This window comes from Mastomys coucha, unplaced genomic scaffold, assembly GCF_008632895.1.
Source record: "Mastomys coucha isolate ucsf_1 unplaced genomic scaffold, UCSF_Mcou_1 pScaffold1, whole genome shotgun sequence".
NCBI classification, from domain to species: Eukaryota; Metazoa; Chordata; class Mammalia; order Rodentia; family Muridae; genus Mastomys; species Mastomys coucha.
This window is the reverse complement of record NW_022196891.1, coordinates 33,941,289-33,949,305: the sequence shown is the minus strand read 5'-3', so window position 1 is coordinate 33,949,305 and position 8,017 is coordinate 33,941,289. Positions and strand designations below refer to the sequence as shown.

Here is an 8,017-nt window from a genome sequence, read left to right as displayed (position 1 = left end):
TTTTTTGCCGCCGACACAGATGATACGTGCCTGGTTTCCTCAACCATTTCTAATTGAATACTTTGCTTCGTTGAAATTGTTATTTTAAACTTGGCTGTGAGAAATGCAGGGACGGACACCCAACCCTCCCTGTGGCTGGCAGCTGTGGCTCTCTAAGAGGCTGCCCCTCCCGACCCATAGTTCCTTGCCTGCTGACAAGCTTGAGAACTAAGCTCCCCCATCCCATCACTGCCGGACTACCACTCCTTGACTATCTCCTTTGGCTCCTAGGGGAAAACCTAAGCACTGTTATTTACCTTCCTGAGTCTGAAAGGACTTTCAAAGTCAAACTGGTCTTAAATTCTGCTCTGTGTGAGTTTAGGCCAATCACTCACCTTCGCTGACTTCACCGTCATTATTTATACAATGTTAGGATAATACCAACCCCATAGGGCTGCCGCTATCTCTAGCACAATACCTAGCACGCACTTGTATTGGCTGTGTTCGTTTTTCTTTTCCATCTATTTGTTTAAACATCTTTAAAAGTTGTTGATGAGAGACAAGCTGTACCTCCTAGGCCTAGCCATCTCTTAGAGCTAACAAAGGCTGCCCTATGCCCCGAAACCCATAGAAAATGCTCCTGCTTAGCCTGTCCTGAGCCTTTCCCCTCTCCTGCCTCACTGTTCCCAGAGAAACCCCGTTAAAGACACTACCCATGACTTTTCTGCCTCTGCCCTTTCCTACAGACCTATCCTGGTACCCCCCCCCCAATCTCCACCTTCGCCCCTCCCGTTCCTGGGGTGCTGGGGTGGCAGCAAGCTTTCCTGTCACTACTGTTGACCTCTGTGTGTGCTCCTTCAGTCACAACTCAATAGATTAAATGAGGACAATATTTAATTAATGTAAAATGCCTCTCCTTCCCACGCTGTCATTTAAGTTAGTGAGTGGCCACAAATCATGATTAGATACAGCAGACAGAGACAGAAGTAGATCTGTGGCTATCAGAACAAAAGGGAATCAAAGACCTGAGGGTGAGGAGGCTACTGCGCATGGGCTTCAGCCAGAACTTCCTCTGGGGCCAGATCCAGGGTGCCCGGGCCCCTTGAGAATGTGCGTCCCCAGAGGCTGCTGATGCTGGCACCCTCGACTGTATTTTAAGAATTGTAGCTCTGGAGCTTGTGAAAATGAGCAGCTGGGGATAAACAAATCTCAAGACGAATAAAATCAAAGTTTGGGGACAGGATCAACAAAGGCTACCATCACAGATAGGGGGTGCGGAGTTGGCTTTCACCTTAGTCTCTGGAACAAGAGCACCCTCCTGGTCTTTGAGGAAAGATGGCCCATTGTTATCGAAGGTGTTGATGTTTGTTCGTCTGTTTGTATGTTTTAGATGAGGGTCACTTGTCCCACTTCTCCACATGTTTTTGGCTCATGTGTCATGGCCAGGGTTAGCACCGACAGTGTATCCCCTGCAGGAGACTCTCTGTACCCTGCTTTGGAAATAGCAGGCAATGATGACTCAAGCTGTCATCTGACAATAGGACGTCAGAGGCAGGACTCACCAGGCCACAGGTGTGGCCAGCCAGCAGCCAGATACCTCAATACTTAGAAAGTGGCCTTGTAGGCTTATCCTCAGAGGGATTCTCGAAGGTGGTGAGCAAAGGTTCTGGCCCATTTCCCCCAGTCTCTAAAGGATGCACCCTGGATTCCTTAGGTCAACCCCCTAGACTTTCCTTCCACTCTGCCCATTCCAGTTCCTTTTCTGTAAAATGAAACTAAGCATGCATCGTTAATTCTCTCTGGCTGATTTGTCTGTGATTTACCAGGTTTCCTCATCTAAGTGTAAAATGAATTTTTCCGTTTGTTTTTAAATAGCCACATCCACAGTGCCACTCATGGGCTGAAGAGATGGCTCAGCAGTTAGGAGGGTGAACTGTTCTTGGGAAGACAGGAGTTCAGTTCCTACGTCAGATGGCTCACAACCATCTGGGACTCTGACATCCAGACTCACCGGGCACTGTACACGAGTAATCGTACTCCTGTACGATTGTGTACTACACAATCCCAGGGAAAGGAAAAGGAGATTTTAACAAAAAACGGAGCGCACTCTCACCACGTGTCAAGTCAGTATAGTTATAGAAATACAACTTATTCCCACCTCAGCCTCACATCAGCCTGTGTCCACCTGGCTTCAGCCTGTTGTCCCCCGCAGGTCTGCCATTTCCAGATTGTTGCTGAGGGTGGAGAGTAGAACCCCTCGTCTGCATGAGGGACTAAGAACCAGGGGGCAAGGCAGAATGAGAGGAGCAAGCCAGCCCAGGACAAGATCACAGTTATTTTAAATTTCAGCTACATTCACTCCAAAGCTCAGGATACACTTTCAATGAAAATATAAAATCAAACACAACGTCTCATTTAGCTGAGATTCCACTATCAAAGAACTTCTGTCTCCTTATTCTAGAAGATTCCTCAAAGACCTCCCGCGGGCACTGTACCATCAGGGGTATTGGAAGGGGGACAATGGCACAGAAGCTCAGAAGCTGAGTCCTGCACGAGACAGGAACAGACAAGCATGGACAGCACCTTCGCTCTGCTGTGCCGTGAGCAGTTGCTGCTGTTCCACACCGTGGTCGGGAAGGCTTGTTAACTACAGCCCAACACCACTTTATAAATCATTACCCACTTCCTGTGCATTAACATTACCGCACAGCAAGGGACAACTTGTAAGCCATTATCCTGTAGCCCAGCCTTGCATGGAAAACATTAGCTCACCGTGCATTTGTGCATTTCAAACTAGGATGGCTCTTCCTGAGGTCAAATTCTAACCCTCCTCATGATCGACACCTTTTAAAATGACCTTCCCCGGCTTGCCCAATTTTAACTTTCCTTTTGGTTACATCACTATTATGCAATCAGTTTCCAGGTTTTCTCCATTATTTCTCAGTAGAACAAAGACATTAATGAATAGTGCTAAGTGCTGAGGAAAATAAGAATGAAACATCTATTTATGAACCCTTCTCCAGTGTTTAGGAGTCGGGCTGCTAAGATAGCTCAGTGGGTAAGAACACTTGCTGCTCTTACACAGGACCTGGGTTCAGTTCTTAGCACCAACATGGCAGTTTCTAACTATCTGAAACTATAGTTCTAAAATCTCTGACGCCCTCTTCTGGCCTCTGTAGGCACTGCATGTAGGTAATACAATTTAAGTACATGCAGGCAAAACAAAAACACATAAAATAAAGATAAATTGTTTGAGAGGTTTTGGGGTTTTCTTTTTTCGAGACAAGGTTTCTCTGTGTAGCCCTGGCTGTCCTGGAACTCACTCTGTAGACCAGGCTGGCCTTGAACTCAGAAATTTGCCTTCCTCTGCCTCCCACATGCTTGGATTAAAAGCGTGCACCACCACTGCCCAGCTTGTTTAAGAGTTTTAGTGTTTTAGTTAGGGTTACTGTTCATTATGGTACGATGAAATACTGTGATTAAAAGCAGTTAGAAAGAAAAAGATTTATTTGGCTTACACATTTATATCACTGTTCATTATCAAAGGAACTCAGGACAGGAACTCAAACAGAGCAGGAACCTGAAAGCAGGAGCTGATGCAGAGGTCATAGAGGGGCACTGCTCACCACTTGCTTAGACTAGCCTACTGAGCCTGCTTATAAAGCCAAGGACCACCAGCCCAGGGATTGCACCACCCACAATGGGCTGGGCCCTCCTACATCAATCACTAAGTAAGATAATACCCTAATACTCCATCAGATCTTATGGAGGCATTTTCTCAACTAAGGTTCACTCCTTTGACATAACTCTACCTTGATTTGAGTTGACATAAACTATCCAGTGCATTTAGATAACTTGGAAAACATTTGTCAGTCTAGAACAAGAAGCACAGTGCCTATCAAAGCACAGTGATGTTTTCCTGGGTGTTACCCCCATCCCTCAGAGAGACAGACTGAGGTGGCCATTCCTGGTTGTTAACTTGACCACATCTGGAATGAACTTCCACCCAGAAATGGAAGGCACACCTGTGATCCAGATCTTGAGGCTGGAAGACACAGGCTTCTGACTCAGATCATGGGATGACACACGCTTTTGATCCAGATCTTGAGGCATAGGAGTCATGAAAAGCTTAGGCCCAGGCAAAGTAATACACACCTTTAATTGCAGGAGACTGAGGCAAGCAGATCTCTGAGTCCAAGACCAGCCTAGGACAGAACAAGTTCCAAATCCAGGTGTGGTGGTACCCACCTTTAATTTGGGCCATACCTTCTGGTAGAGGCCTACATAAGGACAACGGAAGAAGGAAGACTCGCTCTTCTTCACCTGCTTGCACTTACTTGTCAGCACATCTGTTGGAACCTGCTTCTTCAGGACTCCAGCTTCTACAGAAGACAACTGAAACACCTAGCCTCATGGGACTGAGCCACTACTAGATTTTTGGACTTCCAGTTCACAGCTGCCCATTGTTGGGTTAGTTGGACTGCATGCAGACTGTAAGTTATTACAATAAAACCCCTTAATACACAGAGACATTCCATAAGTTCTGTGACCCTAGAGAATCCTAATACATAGATCCTGCCTACAAACAACTTGTATGTTTGTTTTCCTTGCTCCCCTGGCCACCAAGATGGAACTTGGACACATACCTGAAAACGGTGTTGATTCTATTTTGGTACCTGAACATTTGAGGCTGAGAAACTGCAGCTCAGCTTCTGAGTGTGAATGGAACTCCACTGTGGAGCCTGGAGAGCTGGCTCTCTGCTAGATGTGCAGATGCTGGATGGAACTGATCACTGAGAAGCAGCTTAAGTCATCCATTCACTCACAATACAGGACTGAAGAACCTGCCCTGTACATCTCAAACTCGGGTCAGCACCAGAACCAGAGGAATGAAGAAAGTCTTGCCCAAGGCTCACAGTAAATACAATCGGTATAACAACCAACAAGCAAATACAACATGTCAGCTAAATGCCAAAAGTAAATGGCAATGTGAGACAAAGACTCTAGAAGGGGTAAAAACCATTTTGGATGAAGTTCTCAAGGACACATCCCCGAGAATAAGACTTAAGACAAGCCCTGAGGCAGGTGACAAAGTGAAGCTCTTGAGAGGGAATTTGAGGGAGTCGGCTCCATGAGCAACTTGAGGGGGTGGGGGGTATCTGGTTCTTCGGGAGGAAGGCTGAACTCAACGGAGAGCTGAATTTGCAATGTGTGACCTCAGGCACAGTCCTGGGACTCTGATGGAAAGGCCACCTCTGGCAGGCAGCCATCAATCACCCATTGCTTGTCTTCTGTGGAGATCACAGCAAAGAGAATTTGACTGTGGTGGTTGCATATGGCTATACCCCAAAGACTCAGGAAGGTGAGGCAGGGGGATCTCAAGGAGGCCACCCTTGGCTACTTAGAAGTCAGGAGAGAAAGGACGTCAACTGACAGGGGAGAGGACTTGTAGGCTGTAGCATGGCTGACGAGAAGACAGGCCTCACACTTGGCACAAAGCAATTTTATATTTGCATCTATGTCCAAGTCTAGAGCAATGCAGCACATGAGAAATGCATGCAACCACCAACCAAGCTTGACATTAGACCAGAAAGACAGCACTCTGGGAGAAATGCCAGTGGTTAAAATACAGTGGTGGTGATTTAGGGTGTTTGCCAGGAAAGGCTGTCATGTATACAGACATCATTGTGTAAGCTGATAATAGCTCAAGCATGAATTACACTTTAGTTAAGTAAAAGGTATTTGAAGGAGAGCTGTTGGTATGGAGCCGCAATCAGACTATACATATGTATAAGTGTATGTACATATAATGATGTCATAATAATTTACACAAGTGCCAACTGAGTGTCCACTGGGTAAAAGAATAAAGAACAACCCTAAGTTGTCAGAAACAGGGCACACGCCTACCTCAGCAGCCTAGACACTAACATCGCAACAGTACAGAGAAGATTGGCAGGGCCCCTGCACAAGATGACACGCAAATTTATGAAGCGTTCCATATTTAAAAGAAAAAGGAAGGAAGGAAGGATAGAGGGAAGGAAGGATGGGGGCCATAGCAAGTTAGAGGAAGGCAGATAATAATAAAAGTAATGAATAATTTAGACAGAGACAAGGGAGGAGTTATGGAGCCCTAAAACTGTGGCACCAGGAAAAAGGCCGGCAGCTGGGTGGCCAGGCTATGCTGACATCTCGAAGAGTTCCCTCTGCCCTGAGTGCCTGCTAGCTCTAAGGCACTCCACTGAAGAAGTGCATCATCACATAGCATGCTCAGGCTACACACATCACATCACATGTCAAGCGCCTCAGGCTTCAGTGGGCTACAGTTTAGCATGCATGCACCTTGTTAACTGTGCTTGAGGGAAGTAGCACTATTGGATTTGCTGCTTGTTGGTTTTGAGGTGCCAGGATCACCCCTCCACCAGGGGGCCTCTGACATGCAAGTGTGTTGCTGCTGAACTGTATGCTTGGGTCCCTATGGATTCCTTTCTAAGGGTTAGCTTGTAGAAGTTTTATTTCCCATGCTTCTTTTGAATGTATCAGTTAGCAAGGGTCAGAAGATCTCTCCTTGACCAGAGCATCAAACCCAACACTTTGGATCCAACTATTATTGTGTTGATTCCAAGGTGAACCACTGATACAGTTTCTCAAATCATGATTTGGCTTCAAACCATCTCAAGGTTATAACTATGTATCTGTGGGCAGTAACAAGAAACGAGAAAAACAGACATTCCACTGGAGGAAACTCAATCTGGGCATTTCAGGCTGCAGAATTTGGGAGAAAGCAGATGCACCAACCACTATCAAAGCACAGAATTGATGAGAGCATGGCAGCTGCCAGTGCTGCAGTCCTGGCCCATGCTCCCTGCTCCCCAAGCTCTCAGAGTGAACATTTTAAAGTATTTCCAACTCTAATCGCTCTTCATGCTCTTCCTCCCTTCTGTGTTCTCTTCCGTTGTAAACCCCACCTTTCAAAGTGTGACTCAGTAGATGCTCATCTAGAAATGTCAATATAATGTTTACAATACAAATATATGTAACTCATGCCAGTTGCAACATGGTTCATTGATTGTAAAATCAAAATTCCACAAGTGTCCCATAAATAGAGGATTTGTCCCTCAACTAGAGTTTCATCCATACACTAGAATACAATTCGCTATAAAGAAGATTGGATACTCCTATAATGACAAGAAGACCTGTGTAAAGTGAAATAAGAAGTATATTATTATCCATACGTGATTTTAATTATACATGTGTATGAGTCTAAATGGGAAGAAAATATATTTAATTTTTTTCTGCATTGAAAATGATATACACAAAACACTTAGATGGGGATTTTTTATAGGCAATATAATAGGAAATATGTCCTAAAATATTTTGGTAATTTAAGTTTTAAACTGCAATGATTGTTAAGTCAGATAATAAGAGTATAGGAACAGTGTCTTGATGATGTATGAGTGTAGGTGTTGATCAAACAGACTAGCATGTGTGAACTTTGAATCCTTGAGTGAGAAGACAGAATAGTGAGCCAGAAAAAAAAAATACCCTAAGAAAACAATAACTAGGAATTTTCTTCAGTTAATGGCAGGCAGCAAGACACAGATAGAAAAGCAAAACATGGTGTAACTACAAACTGCTTTCCATGCCATGGAGCATGTGCAATGGCTGAAAATCAGGAGGAGGGAACTGTCTTCAGGGCTGCTGGAGGAGGGAAATAAGCATTCAAAATATGTAAACAGAGATTGTATTAGCTATGCAGGGAAGTAAAGAGAATTACTGCACAAGTCTCAGGAGTAGGCAAGTCAGAAGTTTTTAAAGCACAGGAGTGAAACCTGTGATAAGGCCTGAAATCCCTGCAGAGCCAAAATATTATTTCATAAATCAAGTGGAAATATAAACTGTTTGGCTTAGTGTGGTGTTGCACACCTGTAGGCCCAGCCCTTGGAAGGCTAAGCCCGAGCAATTGTTGATGTAGTTCAAGGCCAGCGTGGATACACTGTGAGACACTGTCCTACAAGAAAAAATGGGTGGCGGGGGGGGG

The 8,017-nt window shown here is 45.0% G+C and overlaps 1 non-coding gene across 1 annotated transcript; it reads left to right on the top strand.

Annotated features, from left to right (window-relative positions):
* The first annotated feature begins 5,878 nt into the window (after window positions 1-5,878).
* LOC116072026 lies at window positions 5,879-5,984 on the top strand. Its single transcript, XR_004111283.1, has one exon. It is a non-coding gene; the product is annotated as a U6 spliceosomal RNA (small nuclear RNA).
* Window positions 5,985-8,017: the final 2,033 nt, after the last annotated feature.